Source organism: Castor canadensis, chromosome 8, assembly GCF_047511655.1.
Source record: "Castor canadensis chromosome 8, mCasCan1.hap1v2, whole genome shotgun sequence".
Lineage (NCBI taxonomy): Eukaryota > Metazoa > Chordata > Mammalia > Rodentia > Castoridae > Castor > Castor canadensis.
In genome coordinates, this window is record NC_133393.1 from 132,440,172 (window position 1) to 132,461,057 (window position 20,886).

Below are 20,886 nucleotides of genomic sequence, written 5' to 3' on the forward strand. Positions count from 1 at the left end.
ACTTTTTTAAATTCAGAATAGTTTCAGATTTCAACAAAGTTGCAAAGATGTACAGAGTTCTACTATTCTCCTAATGTAACCCCCCCCATGCCATTGTTAACAACTTACATCACCAGAGTACATCTGTCACAGCTAAGGAATCACCACTGATAGGTTACCATTAACTGAACTCCACTCTTTAGTCAGATGTCACTAGTTTTCCTCTATTGTCCCTTTTCTGTTCCAGGAAAGCATCCCCAGGATACCCCATAGGTTAAATGGTTGTCTCCCCTTAGTCTCCTCTAGTCTGTGACAGTTCTTCAGACTTTCTTTGGTTTTGATGACCCTGGCTATTCTAAGGAATATTGGTTAGGCATTTTGTAGATTGTCCCTAAGTTTATCTGGTATTCATAATCTTGTGTTTAGACTGTCATTTGGGTTTTTTGGAGGATAACCACAGATATGAAGTGCCATTTTCATCACATTACATTAAGGGGTCATGCTGTCACATAACTCTGAGTTGTTTTCACTTACCATACTTCTACACCAAATGTAGAGACTACTCCTTACATCAACCAATTTACCAACTCTCTAAACACAAAACAGGGTCCTATAATTCAATTCACTCTTGACACTACTCAAATTTAATACAGACCCCACAGGTTAAGGTCTCAGTCCCATAAGACTACTCCCGACATGTGGATGCATTCATCAATCTGGAAGCTCTCAGAATCCTGTCATTTTTTTAATGGAGGTTCCATAATGCAAGTATGTTTAATGAAATCTTTGGCTACTTGTGACTCACTCAATCGGTAGGCCTCCTCCCCGTTCTAGAAGGTGGGGGGCAGGCTGAAAGTGTCACTTTCTAATCCCATGATTAACTCCTCTGGCAACCAGCCCCACCCTGAAGCTATCTAGGGGCCACCAGAGTCCCTCATTAGCATAGGCTCAGGTATGGCTGAAAAGGCTTGCAATGGATAATACAGGATGCTACTCTCACACTACCACTCAAGAAATGCTAAGGGTTTTAGAAGCTCTGTGTCAGAAACCTAGACAAAGACCAAATATCTATTCGCTACTCTATCATTATGGCCTACCACTGATGGTATTAACCTTGATGATCTGGCCAAGGTAGAGTTTGCAAGGTTTCTCCCCTGGAAAGTTCTTTTCTTCCCACTTTCCATACTCATTTTTCTAACTGAGGTTAGAAGTTAAATGACTATGTCAAGGCTAAAAAAGTAGAAAAGATGGGATTAGAACCTTACTTCTCACTCCTACTTCTTTGTCTCTTCTCCTATACCGGGGGTCAGCCACTACAACAATCTGTGGGCCAAATTCAATTCACCACCTGTTTTATAGGACCAATAAACTAAGCATGATTTTTATATTTTTAAACATTTGGGAAAAAATATTTCATGATATGTAAAACTTAACATGAAATTAACATGTCTGTGTGCATAATAAAATTTACTAAACACGGCTGTGTTCACAGTTCATGTATTGCCAATAGCTGCTTTCGTGAGATATTAGCTGTGACAGAGACTGTACTGCATTTACCACCTGACCCTTTACAGAAACCTTTGCCAAGCCTTTGTGCACCCTTGTAATCTTAGCACTCAGGAGGTGGGGACAGAATGAATGAGATTTCTAGGCCAGCCTGGGCTAAGTAGGGAGTTCAAGGCCAGCCTGAGCAACATAGTTAAGACCCTGTCTCAAAAACAAACAAACATGCAAACAAAAAGTATGCCATCCTTGCACTATCCATGATGCTAACTATCCACTGTGCAGCCTCTTTGTTGTAGGGGATGAAGAAAAGAAGCAGCCCTTAGTTTCTCAAGAACTGTCAAAACTGTGTGATTCATAAACTGTAAAACAAGATTCTCTAAACTTTCTTCAGGGGCTCAGACTTAAGGCTTGCTGAGCTTCTCCACTGACCTAGTGGTGCACTCCTAAGTGCCCAGTGGAGGGTTTGAAGGTGGGAAAGAGGAAGATATGCAGAGATAGAGACCCTGAGCAGAGAGAGACAGAGAAACACACATGAAAGGCTATGAGTTTGGTCCCCAGCACCAGAAAAAAAAAAAAAAAAAAAAGAGAGAGAGAGAGAGAAAGAAATAGAGCAGGGAAAAGGGACTCCCTCAATTATCAGATCATATAGAAAATTTGTGCAATGAGCTATGAAACAAAAACAGTAGTCTAGGAGACTGTGACAGGCTGGAGTCTTTCAAATGCAAGTGCTGAGGTCTTCCTTGTATACAGCACGGGCATTCCTAGACACTGCCTGCATGTTTCCAAGTCACAGCAGCTCCAACATGCTTGAAGGAATGCCTCTCCCAGCCCACTCCCTGCTCAGAACAAGACCTTCATCATTCCTATCCATAAACACCAGGGCTGGCTACTCGCCCAACTCCAAAATTGTTCTCTGTTTATTTCTTACTCTAGGAAATGACAGAGATGTCCCATGATAATTGTATGCTGGGGTGTTATTTTAAGTATCTGATTTGTGTTGTGTATTTAACACAGAAAGTTACTTTTGGTTTTTTTCTCCCTCAGTATCTTTTTTTTTTTTTTTTTCATTTTTCTTTTATTATTCATATGTGCATACAAGGATTGGTTCATTTCTCCCCCCTGCCCCCACCCCCTCCCTTACCACCCACTCCACCCCCTCCCGCTCCCCCCCTCAATACCCAGCAGAAACTATTTTGCCCTTATCTCTAATTTTGTTGTAGAGAGAGTATAAGCAATAATAGGAAGGAACAAGGGGTTTTGCTGGTTGAGATAAGGATAGCTATACAGGGCATTGACTCACATTGATTTCCTGTGTGTGGGTGTTACCTTCTAGGTTAATTCTTTTTGATCTAACCTTTTCTCTAGTTTCTGGTCCCCTTTTCCTATTGGCCTCAGTTGCTTTAAGGTATCTGCTTTAGTTTCTCTGCGTTAAGGGCAACAAATGCTAGCTAGTTTTTTAGGTGTCTTACCTATCCTCACCCCTCCCTTGTGTGCTCTCGCTTTTATCATGTGCTCATAGTCCAATCCCCTTGTTGTGTTTGCCCTTGATCTAATGTCCACATATGAGGGAGAACATACGATTTTTGGTCTTTTGAGCCAGGCTAACCTCACTCAGAATGATGTTCTCCAATTCCATCCATTTACCAGCGAATGATAACATTTCGTTCTTCTTCATGGCTGCATAAAATTCCATTGTGTATAGATACCACATTTTCTTAATCCATTCGTCAGTGCTGGGACATCTTGGCTGTTTCCATAACTTGGCTATTGTGAATAGTGCCGCAATAAACATGGATGTGCAGGTGCCTCTGGAGTAACAGTCTTTTGGGTATATCCCCAAGAGTGGTATTGCTGGATCAAATGGTAGATCGATGTCCATCTTTTTAAGTAGCCTCCAAATTTTTTTCCAGAGTGGTTGTACTAGTCTACATTCCCACCAACAGTGTAAAAGGGTTCCTTTTTCCCCGCATCCTCGCCAACACCTGTTGTTGGTGGTGTTGCTGATGATTCCCTCAGTATCTTTTATGAATAGTGACTTTTTCTAAGTTCCCATCAAATATATATGAAACTTACTAGACTTCCCCCTTAAAAAGTACTTTGCAAAGCAAAAAAGAAGCTGACATTGTCAAAGAATCAAGAAAATGAGATCCTTTTTGGAGAGGAAAATACAATTGTCACCAAAAGAAAGGCCAAAGGGCAGGCCATTGAGTTCACTGGAGTTCATGAAAGCAGAGAATAGAGAAAATGGCAAGGGCAAAGGCATTACTGAGGCCCTGTAACAATGCTGACCTAATGAACTCTACAGTTCTTCATTCTTTAAAAAGTGTGTCTGATTATAATAGCAACTCTGCGAGGTTAGCTTCTTTTTTTTAGTACAGTCCAAAGAAATTAAATGGTTCATTAAGTTGTCTCATATCTCATTCAGTTATAAGGTCAGAGCTCAGAATGTTGGATTCATCATTGTATACACATAGCCTACCATTGTGTCTTGGAATACAGCAGGTACTCAATAAAGAATTGTTGGGAAAATATCACTTGGCCAAGTGACAAATCCCCCAGTCTGTTGCCTCCATTATTTACATTGCCAATGGGTGAAGAAGACCCCTGCCATGACAAATGCCCCTTCTAACTTCAAGATGTAATCTGCTGATCCATGACTTGCTAGCTTGGGCATCATCTAAGGGCTTCTCTGAACTCAGCGAGTCAACCATACATAGAGAAAGCCAGGAAAGGACCTCAGTGTCCTCCTTCTTGCACATTTGAGTTAATTCCAATTTCGGGGATGGGTTAAATCTCAAAAGGCAAATATAGATACCATGATATTTATAGACGATCAGTATTCATAGAGGAGATGTTATTTTTTAATTATTAAGTCTTAAAGCTGCTTTCCTAGCCTACACACAGGAATGATTTACTTAACAGTTCATCAAGAAAAAAATTAAGTGCAAGATGAGAGTTCTGCAGAATTCTATGGACTAGCCTTCTGTTAGAAGTGATATCTGTAAAATACAATGAGTATCTGGATGTGTGGGAGAAAAAAAGGCCAAAAAAAATCCAGCTAGCTGTCTTTTTGCCATTTTCTCATGAAAACAGCTAAGTTCTCAATCACAGTACACTTTTGATCTATTATTCCCTATTTAGGTAATGACGCAATTGTTGTCTGAGGCCACAATTTCCTTGCAGGGGTCATGGTTTTAAAACAAATACCTACACAATGGTACATAATGCTCCTTAAAGCATGAGGATACCAAATTGACAATGGAATGGGTTTTCTTAGCCCTTTTCCATCTCTGGAATGAATAGCAACTTTCAGGTAACTGCATCTAACCTTAGATTTTCAGAGACACATTGGAGATAACAAGGCATGAAATTGCTTTGCAAAAGAAATCATTTCTCTGATTCAATAAATGGTGCTAGGGTTTGGAGGAAGTCCATTCAATATCTGACCTGAATAAGGGAGTGGAAAGAAAATCTTGAAGGCTATTCAAGTTAGTCCTAGACTGAGCTATTGGTTCTGAGATATGATGAGAAGAAGAATTTATTTAAAAAGAAAACCCACACAGTAGTTGATGACAAGAGAAAGACTGATTTTATTATTTCCCAGGAAACACTATATTATCCCTAGATTTTGCCACCAGGCCACCCACCTACAGTGGGATAACTAGATATATAAAGCCTAATGTCTGCCAAGGACAAACTAGTTCCTCAAAGTCACTAGCTTGATAGAAGCAACAGCAGTTTTTTTGCTTTTTTTTCCCCATCGACACAATAGGAAGCTCATGGGTTCTCTAAAGAAAAACTGAATTTCTTGCTAACATTGGTCAAAAGTGATTCTTTTGGAACAATTCAACCCAGGCTTTCTCCCCCAACCTACCAAGGCAGGAAATGGGTCTGTATTTCAAACTGAATCAAAGTTTTAAGAATACTCACTTTTTTGATAAATGTGACTTCTCTTTGCTCTGTGAAATGGAGAAAATTTGGAACTGACTGCATGTGGAGATTTTGTTCTTTTCATATCCTATATTTGCATTGAAATCCCAAAGTTGTTCTAGAAGGAACCTGGAGATGTCATTGGATCCACACTGTATCCCCCTGTTTCAAAAAGCAGCCCTGAGACCTGTAGCCTCAGCACCCTCCGAGAGCTTGTGAGAAATGCAGACTCTCGGGTTCCACCTCAGATCTAATGAATCAGAATCTGCTTTCTTCCCAGACCCCCAGGTGAATTTTATGCACAGGTGCACCTTGAGTTTGAGAAGTGCCATTTAACCTATGGAGTTAGTAGTCAGGGGAGTAGTGACTAAGAATCAGGTTGGCTTGGCCTCTGGGAAAATGGTGCTGAGCAGCATGCAAACTTGTGAAGAGAGGGCTCTAGAACCATGTGGACTTAGAGCTGGAAAAGAAAGAAAAAAAGTTTCTAGGATTAGAAGAGTGGGAAATGAGTATAAACAAGCAAACCAAAAGATGTTCCCAGGAGTGATCAGTGGTTAAGGAGAAGCACCTGACCAAGTCAGATCAATGAGGAGCAATTGTGAGACCTTAGCTTGATCTACAGAGAGGTTACAAAGTTGCTGGATTATATACCTAAACTAGCAGGGCTACCACTTGGAGGCCTGAATGAGGACAAACCAAACCCCAGGGAAACAGGGCTAAGAAATGCTGAGAGGCAGGGAGTCCTCATAACCTCAACTGTGCCCCTGAGAACAGGGCCACTAACTCTAGGGAAGCACCATCCACACAGGGTTCTCTTACAATATGAATGCGTCCCCTGACACTATTCAACATAATAGCTTTCCCAAGATCCAGCTATTCCTGAAGCACATTTTGTTTCTAGATCTTTGTTGTATGACCCAATAAATTTCTTGACTTAAAAAATTTTGGGCTTAAGTCAATTTGAGGTAGATTTTCTGTGGCTTGCAACTGAAAGACTGCTAACACCCACGGGTAAGTTTTGAAAATACTGACTCTTCAGACCAAAATCTTTCTCTCACAAAAGAAAGTCTCTGATAAAGTCCAGGTAGGGATGGGGATACAGAAAAAGAGGTCAGGGTTATATACATTCTTACGTATGGCTGGGAAGATGTAAATGAATTAAATCTTATTTGGGAGGGCAATTTAGCAAGCTCTATTAATATTAAAAAGCATGTACCATTTGAGGAATTTCTGAAAACTGATTCTATAAATTAGCACACATGCCCAAAGGTCCATGTTCAAAGACATACCAGTAACGATTGCTGGGATGGCAAATAGTTGTACAATTGCAATGTCTGATAGGTGAAGTAAATGATTTGGCTGAACAATGCAATGAATGGTCTTCAGCAACTGGAAAAGAACACAGCAGCTCTACTGTGGTATCCTGAAATGACTACCAAGGCAAGGAAAAAAGTAAGGTAAATAGTATGTCGCCATTTGTGTCAATACAAAAGATAAGTCATCCAGTATACATACACGTACATGTGTGTGTAGATACCTATGTTATGTATGTGTATATGAATATAAAACCAGGAATCAGGCGTAAGGGTAAGAGTGGTTATTTCTGGGAGGGGGCAGGGTTAGGAAGGGAACCTACTTTGTGCCTTTCAAGTTTTGTGACTACTATACATGTTTAACATGTTGGCAGATCTGCAACTTTTTCTCCCCTTTTGTTTTAGAACCCCTGGCCCACAGACGGCGAGACAGCACACCCTTGACAAGAAGTTTGGAGACCGAGCAGCCAGCATCCCCCTGTCCTCCAACTAGGCTGGGAGTGAGCACATCACAAGTCCTCAAAACTGCTGGGAAATCACTGCCAGATCTGAACACAGGATGAGCTGCAGAAGGAATGGGAGTCATTTCCCCCAGGAGCAGAGGGCACAGAGAACCACCCTGAGGATTTCTGTCCTGTTTTAGGTGCTGCAGGGCAGGTTGCCCCCCCCAAAAAAACCAATCCTGTCAACTCTATCTCTTGCACACTGGATCCTTAGGACCTCTGCTGGCCTTGGACGTGGAGAATTCCTGAGCCCTCCTTCAAAACAAGCTTTATAATCTCTGAAAATCATTCCACATGCCCATATCCCAACCAATCCGTGCATGGCTGGACATGTATAATGCTTGAAACCCAGCTTGAATGAAAAGTGTCACTAAGTCTGTGGATTGGGTCTGACGCTCTTGTTTTACTGATTACCTAGGTTCAGATGAGCCTCTGCCTGAGATCAAGTGACATGCAGTGGCCTCTGCGTTCTCACTGATGATGAAACAGCAAACACGGGGACAGCAGGGTAATGCAGGACACTTACAGCCAAGACCACCCACACTGGGACAGCTGCTTTTGGGAGATGCTTGCAGAGTAGCATTTAAGTCCACCATCATTTTACTGCTTTAAAATGCACAGCCTAAGCATTCACCGTGTCTATCCTAGGAAATGCTTAGTAAATTAAATGTGCAGTAAACACCTGTTGAACCACACCACCTTTGTTGCCTGTAGGATGGAGTGTGTGCTCTGTTTAAACATTTTTAAAAATTTACCTATGAAATTTTGTAGACTACCCCACTTTAAATGTATTCAAAATAGACCAGGGCTTATTATTCTTTATAGTTGACTGGTAAACTGAGAAGAATACGTGATTCTTTTAAAAATTACATGTTTAAGCCAGCTTAAACGATCTGGCTCAGGATCTCTAGGTTTGGACAGACTGAGAGGCCCAAGGAGCATGACATGGTGTGTCTTGGTGTCAGGAAACAGCTTCACCTTGGCTTCACTCTAAGCCTTCCCAATCCCTCATTTATCCCATAAGACAAGACAGAAAGCCACAAGAGGTGCTCCATGCCCCACCTATCCACAGATTTCTTTAGGAGATCAGTGTGGGCAGCCACAGGGAGATTTGGACCTTGTCTACTTTACCTGTGGTCACTGTGTATGTGGTTGAGACAGACTGCATATGGACAGCAATCCTAACGAAAATATCCTCAACAGTCTGTGGCCACAGCAGAGCCATTGCTACACTTCAAACAATAAAGTCAATGCTTTGGAAATGGTAGGTATTCAATAAAAGTTGGTTGAATGAATGAATAAAGTAAGAAACAGGACTAGCCTCCTTTAAAGGAGCCTATTAAACCAAATCCATACCAGTGTATTTTAAAAGTGCATAGGTCTATGGCGGGGAGAGGGGGAACAAATAAGAGTACTGGCTAATAACTCCACACCTAGCACTTTCATTCCTATCACCTTATTTAATCTTGACCTCAACTTTATATGTGGGTTAAATAGGTATGATAATCTTTACAGATGAGAAAACTAAGACTCAGAGAAGTTGTGATTTGTTTAGTATCTTTAATATTAAACAGAGCTGGCATTCAAATGTCTTTCTACTTCACCAGTGCACAGGAAGTTATAGTTACTGCTGTTTATTTTATTATTATTACTTTTTTTAAACAGTGGTGGGAATGGAACCCAGGTCCCCACACATGCTAGGCAAATGCTCAGTCTCTGAACTACACCCCTAGTCCCTGTTTACTTTTTAAAACTAATCTACGTACAAGCATACCCTCGAACAAGCACACACTACTCTGAGCATCTTCCTTCATCAATGGCTGCCTTGGGGTCTTCATACACTGTTCTGTCTGCTCCGCTGCAGACAATCCTGGGTTTAGGCCCCATTTCCTATTGATTGACAAATTCAAGCTCTCTAAGCCTTCACTTAACCTCTCTCTTAACTGCTCTGAGCTTTCACTTTGTCATCTGTAAAATGAGAATAAAAGCACCTCATAGGGTTCTTTTGAGAATGAAATGAGATAATGCAGGTAAAATGTTTACTACCAAGCTCAACACAGGTGACATCTAGTGAATGACAGCTTTCATCATTATTATGATGAAATGACAGAGAGAAAAGGTAATCTAGGACTGTAAGTTTGAGTTGAGGGTTACACAGCCCAGCTTGTAGTAACGTGTAGTTTTTAGTGTCAGACTTGAGTCTCAGCTGAAAGAATTTAGAATTACTAAGTACAGGTTATAGAAAATAAGAATCTGGCAGTATGATTTTAATATTTTAAAGTAAAGCATATGTACATACTCATATGCATATATGTACATATATATCTTGGACTTCCCTGACTCCAGAACTATGAGAGATAAGTTTCTATAATTTGTAAATTACCTAGTCTAAGGTATTTGTTACAGCAGCCCAGATGCAGTAAGACAGCCAGCTGCAATATGATATTGCATCTGTTGAAAGTGTTTCAGCATGCACATTAGGGAAACATACATGTTTGCACATTAAAGCAAACTACATGATGAATAACTAAATTCATCAATGACTCAGCAAACATAATAGCCCATTGGGTTTATTGTCACCATAAATAAACAATGCAAATAACAGAGTAAGATGCATTTTGATATGGCTCCAGACCCACTACAGGTGAAATTTCATCTCCTGAAAATATAAGTGTACAGTAAAAATTTGATCAGTTTTCTTTAAGTCTAGAAATGAATTCTGACCCTGTTATGGTGTAAATGTTTGTGTCCCTCATTCATGTTGAAACTTAATCCTCAACGGAATAGTATTAAGCTGGGGGGCAGGGAGGGGGAGATTATAGATTAGGCTTCAAAAAGCTGCCTGGCCCTTTTTTGTCCTTCCACAAATTAAGTACCCAGTGTTCATCCCTTCTACCCTTCTGCCATGTGAAGACCCTGCAAGAAGGTACTGCTGATAAAGAATGGGCCTTACCAGACACTAAATCTGCCAATGCCTTGATCTTGGACTTCCCAGACTCTACAACTGTGGGAGATAAATTTCTATTATTTATAAATTACCCAGTTAAAGTAATTGTTAATAGCAGCCCAAATGCAGTAGTAAGACAGTCAGCTGCAATGATTATTGTATCTGTTGAAAGTCCTTCAGCATGCATCCCAGTCTGATACTCCAGACTCCAAGGATATTGACAGTTAACAATAAGTAACCATCTACTTTTTTCTTTAAACTAGAAGCCACTAATACAATGTTTCAGTAAGTTAATATATTCCTCAGTAATAATTCCATAGTAAGCACAGATTCTAGAGTTGGACTGAGTTAAATCCAGATCATACCACTGTGTGGTTTTGAGCAAAGAATTTAATATTCTGTACTTTGATTTCCTATCTAAGGGGGGAATAATAAGAGCACAGACTCCATAAGTTTTCTGTGAGTATCAAATGAGATAATTGATAGAACACATTTAGGTAAGTACTGAGTACATGACAATTACTCAGTAAACGGTACCTGTCATTATTGCATCTTTACACAAAACACACCCACTTAACCAAAGGCTTACTGTTCTCATCGTAAATCCATCCTTCCTCAATGCCCAACCTCTATGTTTCCATCAGCACAACAATGTGAAAAATGCTCCCAAGGGCCTGACACTGAGTCAGGCACAGAGTAAATGCTCCAAAAAAATCAGGTAAGAGTACTAAATGATGATGGCAATATTTTAAATCATGCATGACATTTATTGTGTTCTGTAAGGGTTAAGGGAAAAAGAAAAAGGATTCTAAGCACACATTGTTTTCTTTTTTTCCCACTGGGATAAAAGGGAAATGCACAATCACAGATATTGAAATTAAATTGAGTCAGTTTCCCAGTATGAACACAGAAAGCGTCATCCTGGAGCCAAGGCTGGTCACCTATTCATCCATCCTCTTCTTTTAAAAAAACAAAGCACTCTCTCAAATGTTGTTACCAATATATGTTAGTGACTAAGAATTCACATTATATAAAATCCAACAATATATGTTAGTTACAAAGAATTCACATTATAGAAAACCCAAACGAGCAACAGGAATCCAGTGCTTTTTCTAGCTCTCACAAATGTTTGTCCCCTAAACAGCATGCAACAGAGGATGCTGAATTTCCAACAGACATTACAGTTGCTGTCTGACAGCAAGACCTGTGGAGGAGGGCCTGTCAAGGCCATGCCTTGTTTTGAATGTCCCCCTGCAAAAACTCATGTTGAAATTTAATCCCCATTATGAAGTACTAAGAGGTGGGCCCAGGTGGGGCTGCTAAGAGGTGACCAGGTCCTGAGAGCTGTGGCCATTAAAGAGTTAATGGATTCATGCGTTACTGTGGAAGTAGTTTTTCTCCGGGTTGCTTGCTCAGTCCCACCATACGACGGCCAACCTAGTCTCAGAGTGCTGCAGAGTCCCCACCAGCAAGAAAGCTCTCACATTTGTGGTTCACCTGACTTTGAACTTTTCAAACTCCAGAACTGTAAGAAATTATTTTTTTTTAATTTTTATTTTTTGACTTTTTCGAGGCAAGGCTACTATGTAGTTCGGGCTGGCTGCAAACTCATGATCCTGGGATTACAGACATGTGCCACCATGCCCAGTTAGAAATAAATTCAAAAAAATTTTTAAAAAACTACCCATTCAGGCACCAGTGACTCACGCCTATAATCCCAGCTATATGATTAAGATTAAGATTAAGGTTAAGATTAGGAAGATCATGGTGCCAGGCCAGCTTGGTAGGAAAAAGTTCCTCAGACCCCATCTCAACAACAATACAAGGATGGTAGGCCAGCCTGAGCAAAAAGCAAGATCTTATCTCCAAAGTCATCGGAGCAAAAAGGGCTGGAGGTGTGGCTCAAGAAGTAGTGAACCTGCCTTACAAGTTTAAAGCTGTGAGTTCAAACCCCAGGACTGCCAAAAAAATTTTTTTAATGGAAAAAAAAAAAACCTAGTCTGTGGGTCTGTGATATTCAATTAGAAAAATGGAAACCAGATTAAGAACCGATGCTTCACATAGGGAGGGAACCACATGGGCCAGAAAAGAATCATAATCAGATGAACAGGAATTGTCCAAGACTTAATTACAGCTCTGGCCAAAGCCCACAGAAAGGCTAGCTTTCTAGCATAGGTATGCTGCACAAAAGGCCCAAATTACCCCCTGGGTGTGGGGGCTACTATAGAACAAAAGAAAAATGTACCAACTACTCCATTGTAAAATTAAATGACAAAATGGCCATGCTTTGTGAAGTACTCCCCCTCCCAAAAGAAAGGTATAGTCAGCATGAACCTGATTCTGTTTAATTAAATAGAGCCGACACCAAACCTCTCCACTACCCCCTTTTCTATCATTTATGCAATGAAAGTTTTCAGGAAGCATATATCAAATTCTAATACTGATTGCCACTGGAAAGTAAGTAAGGGAGTGTTTAATTTTTATTTAACTTTTTATCACAGAAAAAATTAAGTGGTTAATGAATGCCTGTGTAGCTACTTCTTAGCTTCATCAATTATCAATTCAGAACCAATTTTGTTTCATCTATATTCTCACTCACTTCCTCTCTTTTCTATTACTTTACAGTCAATCCCAGACATTGTATTATCTCCTCCTAAATATTTCAAATATGTATTGCTAAGACAGTTTTAAAAAACATGAAAACAATGCCACTATTATGTCCAAAAAAATACAATAGGACTTTAATATTTCCAAATGTCTCCATTTTGTTTTTGTTTTTTTTTTGAGACAGAATCTTTGTTATGTAGCTCATGTTGGCCTAGAATTCATGATCCTCCCACCTCAGCCTCCCAATTGCTGGGATTATAATCATTCATCACTACACCCTGCTGAAAACATTTTATACAAAAAGAAGAACTTTAGACAAATTTAGCTGAATTTAAATGAACAAAGAATAAAGAATGATTCATAAATCAGGCATCACTCAGTACCAGAAGACGCTCAGAGACCTCAGTCCCACATGGGTGGGCAGGGGGTATTTACAGACAGAAAACAGAACTGAGGTTCAGAAATGCTTTCTTGCCACAACTTGCCATTTGCTTTCTGTGGGCATGACTGATCAGCTGACAGTCTGTGACTGGCTGAAGCTTAGCTGGAATGGCTGGCTAAGAGTCAGAGGATATTTTGTTACAAAGTATCCTCCTCAATTTGATTTTCAAGTTTATTTACCTGCCAAATTGTTTATCTGCCAGGTCCCTTAGTAGGGCACAGGATAAGGGGACAGTCTCAGGCCAGATTTAGCTTATCTTCCGTTTTTCTTTGCAGTTTCTTTAAATCAAGTAAGGTCCATATCCACCTATGACTGGCTGATAACTCCTTTAAGTTTCTAAAGCTACAGGTTCTCTTTCTATCTTATTCTTTTGCTATTTATTTGTTATATTTAAAATATTATATATTATTAATTTAAAATTGAACCCAAATATGTGATGTTTTTAAAAAAAATAAGCTAGCAGGAAGGCAAAATTAAATGAGAGCAGAGCAGTGAATTCCTTCATGGCTCAAAACTAGCAAAGTAAGCAGTGGTAAAAAGTGAACCAGCTGTCAGATGGGGTCCTCTGAGCTCCCCAAAAGAAACTGGACAAGCATGTCATCACTCTATAGATCCTGTTTGAGAAATAAGTTTATAGAAGTAGTGAAATAGTAGAACAGTAACACAGATGACAGTGCAAAATGTCATCAGAGATGTCCTCAGAACCCCATCTGAGGCAGACCAGTTTACTACGTATCCTGGTTCAGCCCTAGGTAAAAATATCTGCTTCCCTAGACAAGTAACTTCCACAGTATGGATGCTGCAAGTACCTGTTTAAAGTCTTTTTTTGTCATTTTGTCTTACAAATGCAATCCATGCTAACTATAGATAATTTAGCAAATACAATTAAATAATGATAACATGAAACAAGTAATCTTACCACTCAAAACCAATGACCATGTTGGTCAATAAGAAACCTTTGGTTTCAAAGAAGATCTAAGTTGAACTGGTTTACATATGAAGGAAAGTTATATATTTGGAAAATTCAGAAGTAGTTTTTAGTTTTAGACAGGGTTCAAGCCAGCAAACAGGTGATGTCACCAAAAACCTGATTTCCTCCATTTCTCTTGTTGTCTCTTCCTGAAACTAGCCTTCTTATAAATGGATGATAGCTACTACCTGTCAGTCCTAGGTTGACAAATTTCTTGCTCACATCAAGGAAGAAGGAATAAATCTTTGTTCCAACTTTTGCAGTAACAATCCTAAAATACCCTCTGATCACTTAGCTTGGCCTCAAAACAACACAATTAACATTCTCCAGCAAAACACAAATGTATAATGTTATTTTCAATAAAACTGAAAAAAAAAGGAGTTTTACAAGTGCTTTGCTGAAAGGAAGCAGGATATAAAATCAACCTAGAAAAATCATTAGCATTTCTATATACTAATAATGAATAAACTGAAAAAGAATGTATGAAAACAATTCCATTTACAATAGCCTCAAAAAAAATCAAATACCTAGGTGTAAACCTAACAAAAGATGTGAACGACCTCTACAAGGAAAACTATACACTTCTGAAGAAAGAGATTGTGGAAGACTATAGAAAGTGGAGAGATCTCCCATGCTCATGGACTGGTAGAATCAACATAGTAAAAATGTCTATACTCCCAAAAGTAATCTACATGTTTAATGCAATTCCCATCAAAATTCCAATGACATTCATTAAAGACATTGAAAAATCTACCATGAAATTTATATGGAAACACAAGAGGCCACGAATAGCCAAGGCAATACTCAGTCAAAAGAACAATGCAGGAGGTATCACAATACCTGACTTCAAACTATATTACAAAGCACTAACAATAAAAACAGCATGGTACTGGCACAAAAACAGACATGAAGACCAGTGGAACAGAACAGAGGACCCAGATATGAAGCCACACAACTATAACCAACTTGTCTTTGACAAAGGTGCTAAAAATATACGATGGAGAAAAGACAGCCTCTTCAACAAAAACTGCTGGGAAAGCTGGTTAGCAGTCTGCAAAAAACTGAAACTAGATCCATGTATATCACCCTATACCAATATTAACTCAGAATGGATCAAGGATCTTAATATCAGACCACAAACTCTAAAGGTGATACAGGAAAGAGTAGGAAATACTCTGGAGTTAGTAGGTATAGGTAAGAACTTTCTCAATGGAACCCCAGCAGCTCAACAACTAAGAGATAGCATAGATAAATGGGACCTCATAAAACTAAAAAGCTTCTGTTCATCAAAAGAAATGGTCTCTAAACTGAAGAGAACACCCACAGAGTGGGAGAAAATATTTGCCAACTATACATCAGACAAAGGACTGATAACCAGAATATATAGGGAACTTAAAAAACTAAATTCTCCCAAAACTAATGAACCAATAAAGAAATGGGCAAGTGAACTAAACAGAACTTTCTCAAAAGAAGAAATTCAAATGGCCAAAAAACACATGAAAAAATGCTCACCATCTCCAGCAATAAAGGAAATGCAAATTAAAACCACACTAAGATTCCACCTCACCCCTGTTAGAATAGCCATCATTAGCAACACCACCAATAACAGGTGTTGGCGAGGATGAGGGGAAAAAGGAACCCTCATACACTGTTGGTGGGAATGTAAACTAGTACAACCACTCTGGAAAAAAAATTTGGAGGCTACTTAAAAAGCTAAACATCGATCTACCATTTGATCCAGCAATACCACTCTTGGGGATATACCCAAAAGACTGTGATACAGGTTACTCCAGAGGCACCTGCACACCCATGTTTATTGCGGCACTATTCACAATAGCGAAGTTATGGAAACAGCCAAGATGCCCCACCACTGACGATTGGATTAAGAAACTGTGGTATCTATACACAATGGAATTTTATGCAGCCATGAAGAAGAACGAAATGTTATCATTCGCTGGTAAATGGATGGAATTGGAGAACATCATTCTGAGTGAGGTTAGCCTGGCCCAAAAGACCAAAAATCATATGATCTCCCTCATATGCGGACATTAGATCAAGGGCAAACACAACAAGGGGATTGGACTTTGATCACAAGATAAAAGCGAGAGCACACAAGAGAGATAGGAAGATGGGTAAGACACCTAAAAAATTAGCTAGCATTTGTTGCCCTCAATGCAGAGAAACTAAATAAGATACCTTAAAAGCAACTGAGGCCAATAGGAGAAGGGGACCAGGAACTAGAGAAAAGGTTAGATCAAAAAGAATTAACCCAGAAGGTAACACACATGCACAGGAAATCAATGTGAGTCAATGCCCTGTATAGCTATCCTTATCTCAACCAGCAAAACCCCTTGTTCCTTCCTATTATTGCTTATACTCTCTCTTCAACAAAATTAGAGATAAGGGCAAAATAGTTTCTGCTGGGTATTGAGGGGGTGGGGGAAGAGGGAGGGGATGGGTGGGTGGTAAGGGATGGGGGGCAGGGGGAAAAATGACCCAAGCATTGTATGCACATATGAATAATAAAAAAACAAAAAACAAAAAACCAAAAAAACCAAGTGCTTTGTTGAAGTTCAGATTCAGAAGCACTATGATGTTCCCTAAGCCAAGTTCTGATAACGAGTGTTCTCAGTGAGCCTTTACTGGCTCCTTGTAATCTCTTCATTTTTCTAATTGCCATGTCTAATTGAGACTCCATTATAAGCTTCTCTAGAATGAGATGAAATATCAAATACCAGTTGTGAAAATAGAGAGGGGGCATTTTCCCATGTTTTAGTGCTGTTCCTATTCTCTGTAACATCTCAAAAGCTGTAAACAGTTGCTGTATGGTCAGCTTGTTTATATCTGGGTTGTAACCAGAATGAGCTTTCTACCATCCTTTCACTTATCCAGGGTTTCAGTGTCCTTCCCATTCATTTATCTTTCTTTAGTAGAGATCATTGTAGCTCACACGCAGGACTAATAACCCATGGTATTCTTCATCCAGTTTCCTTCAATGGTCTTCAAAACTACAGCAGGATACTGACATGGATTCAATCCCCCCGTGTTACTCAGACTTTCTTAGGGTTACTTGTTTTGGAGTATGTGAACTTTGATACAATTTTATCACACTGTAAAACCCAGTGAAGATACTTACCTGTCTAACTCTACAAGGATTCCTTGTGTTGCCTGTTCATTAATCTTAATCATTAGCTGAGCTTGGTGGTACAGGCCTGTAATTCCAGCTACTTGGGAAGTGGAGGCAAGAGAGTCTCAAGTTCAAGGCCAGCCTCGTAAACACAGCAGGACCCTGTCTCAAAAAAAAAAAAAAAAAAAAAAAACCAGACAAACATTGTTTGCTCCACTCTTTTTGGGTTGATTGCCATTAAGGAAAAAAGGGAGGTAAAATAAGAGTTGAGCCTCAGTTGGACTATTTGTTGGCATTATTATCATCACCATTCCTTCTTTTAGTATGGTTTCTTAAACTGCATAAACTTGCTTTTTTAAATACTATTTTTGTTCTAAAGTTTTAAAAATGCTTTCGTGTACTCTAGGTAGAGAGGTTTTCTTTCCTTTTTTCCTACTTTGTAGTGAAAGAGTTTTCAATTGTAAGTATTCACAGATCTTTCATTTGTGTATTAAACTGCAACCACCATTTGTAGCTATTCTAATGCACTAAAATACCATTGCCCCAGAAGTCTCTAAGGAACAGGGTCACATTCTAGCGACCTTTTTGGAGTCTCCAGTGCCCTTTTAATGCTCACACACCCCGATGACTAATCTAAGCCTGCCTCTTTGTTCATAAAGGGGCAGATTGTGGGGTGACATCTCTGTCACAACTCCTCAACTCTGCCATAGCCACAGACAATGATGGACATGACTTGTGCCAATAAAACTTTATAAAAACAAGTGGCTAGCTATAGTTTGCCACTCCTTGATCTACGACGATCCTAGTAATTTCATTTCCTCAGCCAGGGGCTAGTTTATGAATAGACATGTGACCCAATCCTGGTGAATGTGAATAAAGTCTCCTAGAGGGCTTCTGGGAGAGATTATTTCATATTTAAGACACACAAGGAAGAGATGACTCTTCTTTTTTCTGTTGGATGCCATCAAATCTGGATGTGATAGCTGGAATTGTTGTAGCCATCTTGCTCCTGATCTACAGACAGAGCCACCAAATGCAGGAGGACAGAGCCAGGAAAGCCATGGAGAGAGCAAAAGCTTGTGTACTGTGCCTAGAGCCCCACTTAATAAGCCCCACTTACTAAGACAACAGATTTCCTTGTTGCTTAAGCCAGCGAGCTGGCCAAAATGCATCTTTATTACTGTAGCTCTCTACCCACTCCCAACCCCCCACCCCTTCAGTGTGTAGCAAAGTACTTCACAGAGATTAGATGTTCAGTAAACAACATTTGCTGGCCTGGCTAGTAATCTGAACCATAAACTCCTGCAAATTAGAATTCTGCCCACTGAAAATAACCAACGCTTCTTATATGTCTTTTCCTCAAATAAATTTAAAATGTAAAAAAAGCACTAATGGGGAGAAATGATAGTAAACCTATATTTATTTAAGATGACTACAAAACAAGACTGATAATTTTTCATTTTCCCAAAAGTTGATGAGTTTTGGCTCATCCATGCCCTGCAGTTTTCCACCTCCCACTTTGGGCCTCTCCCTCTGGCTGATCCTTGGAACCATGCAGCATGTAAATGAGTGTATACTCATCCGTCTTATTAGGCATAGTTCCAACTGGCCACCCTACATGAACACAATTAAAAGTTAAACATCAATTAAAATTCACGGAATCCACTTAGCTCTCTGAAAAAGCACTAAATTACTGAACACGTTTGGGGCACAAATTAATCTACATTTCCTTTATCACTCTTTAGTTATCAAACATACTAGCCTCCTCTTAGACTCTGTTAATTGCTTATTCAGTTTCTATGGAGAAAGAGACCAGGACAAGCGTAAGAACAAAAGTGCTATACAGACCAAATGTGGCTGGTCGGGTGATGGGGACACCAGAAGTTCTATGGGAGAGCAAACACTTCCCAGGGAGAGGGGACAGTAGACCACCTCTCTTCTGAAAGGTACATTCTCTTATAATGCATTTGTCTGCTTTTTCAACATGGACTGCCAGGTCCAACAGGCATCACAAGTTATAATATACAGAAACAGGATTTCCTCCCTAAATCTATTTCTTTTCCAATCTCCCCACATTTGGATAAATGCCTCCAGTTCTGCAAACCTAACTTCAGCATCACTCTGATTTCTCCCTTTCCTCACAACTAAGCTATTAGCAGTTCCTATTAGCTGGCTCCAAAATCTGCACATTCCTCTCCATCTGTTACCCTTTCTTTAATCTCAGCCTCTGTCGTGTCTCTCCTAAGAACACTGTAGCAGCCTCCTAACTGGCCTCCCTGCTGCCTCTCAACAGCCCCATCCTTTAAAAACTAAGTTGGGTCCCATTGCTCTTCTGCTAAATACCCTACTGTGGCTGCTGCTCCATTTTCAGTTCCTATTTCTGCTGTAACTAATTATCACAATTTAGCAGCTAAAAACAATACAGATTTATTCTCTTATAGCTCCAAAGATAAGTCTAAAATCAAGGTGCTGGCAGGGCTGTGTTTCTTCTTGAGGCTTCAGAGGAAAATCCATTTCCTTGCCCTTTTTGGCTTCTGGAAGCTGCCTGAATTCTTTGGCTTGTGGTCCCTTCCTCACCTTCTCTGACTCAGATCCTCTTGCCTCTCTCTTACAAGGGTATCTGGAATGACAGTGAGTCCAATTGGATCACCTCCCCATCTCAAGATCCTTTACCAATTATATCTACAAAGTTCCTTTAACTGTGTAAGTTAACAGTCACAGGGTCTAAGAACAGGGCATAGATAATCGGAAGAGGCTCATCTCAAAACTAACCCACAGCATAAAGAAATGAAACACCTTCCAACTGTGACATATTCGGGCCTGTGTATCCCAGCTTTCCCAGGCTATCTTACCCTCTTCCTTGACTTTCTCCTCCTTCCATGCTGGCCTTCTGTTTGTTCCTTCAACCTCAGGGCCTCCAGATGCTCCCATGGCTGGTCCATTCCTGATGGTGCTGATGCCCTCCTTCCTCTTTTACTGCCATCTGAGGTCATACAGGAATCTGCCTGTATTCTCCTGTCCATAAGTAGACTCTGAGAGGAGAACCCATCTGTGTCTTGCTCACTATACCTCTGGAACAATGACTGACACACGTGACAACTTGGCATTGCTTAGAGGAATGAGCCAGCTAATTTCAAAATGCTGCTGATTTTACCATAATATGCCTTCCCAACCCATTTGGTTTTATAATCTGTATGTTTATGTAAATACTTTTTAAACTAATCAATATTTTCATCCTAGATCAGTTCTCAGGGTAAGATTAAATAAGATAAAATATGATAAAAACAACTATAAAGCCTACAAAATATGAAGGGATGGGAGGAGGTGGCATGAGGGAATGAAGCTGAGAATAACATAATTATTATATAAAACAGACTTAGAGGGGGTGTGGTATGGTGGCACACACACTTGTAATCCCAGCTATTTGAGAGCTAGAAATAGGAGGATGTGTTTCAAGGCTAGCCTAGGTAAAAGTAAGGAAGATACTATCTCAAGAACAAACTGGGTGTGGTGGTTCAAGCCTATAATCCTAGCTACTCAGAGGGAACAGGTAGGAAGATCA

The 20,886-nt window shown here is 39.8% G+C and overlaps 1 protein-coding gene across 4 annotated transcripts in view; it reads right to left on the reverse strand.

The window, feature by feature from the left end:
• Tmcc3 (transmembrane and coiled-coil domain family 3) overlaps positions 1 to 20,886 on the reverse strand; it is a 269,620-nt gene that overhangs the window by 128,100 nt on the left and 120,634 nt on the right. Inside the window, exons 1-2 of one of the 4 annotated variants that reach the window (XM_074084141.1) lie at positions 20,177 to 20,424; positions 17,334 to 17,486 (exon numbers count right to left, since the gene is read on the reverse strand). The exons of the other annotated variants lie outside the window; for them this stretch is intronic. The gene's annotated coding sequence lies outside the window, so the exon portion shown is untranslated. Of the gene's footprint in view, positions 1 to 17,333; positions 17,487 to 20,176; positions 20,425 to 20,886 lie in introns of those variants that run through there. 4 annotated transcript variants of the gene reach the window in all.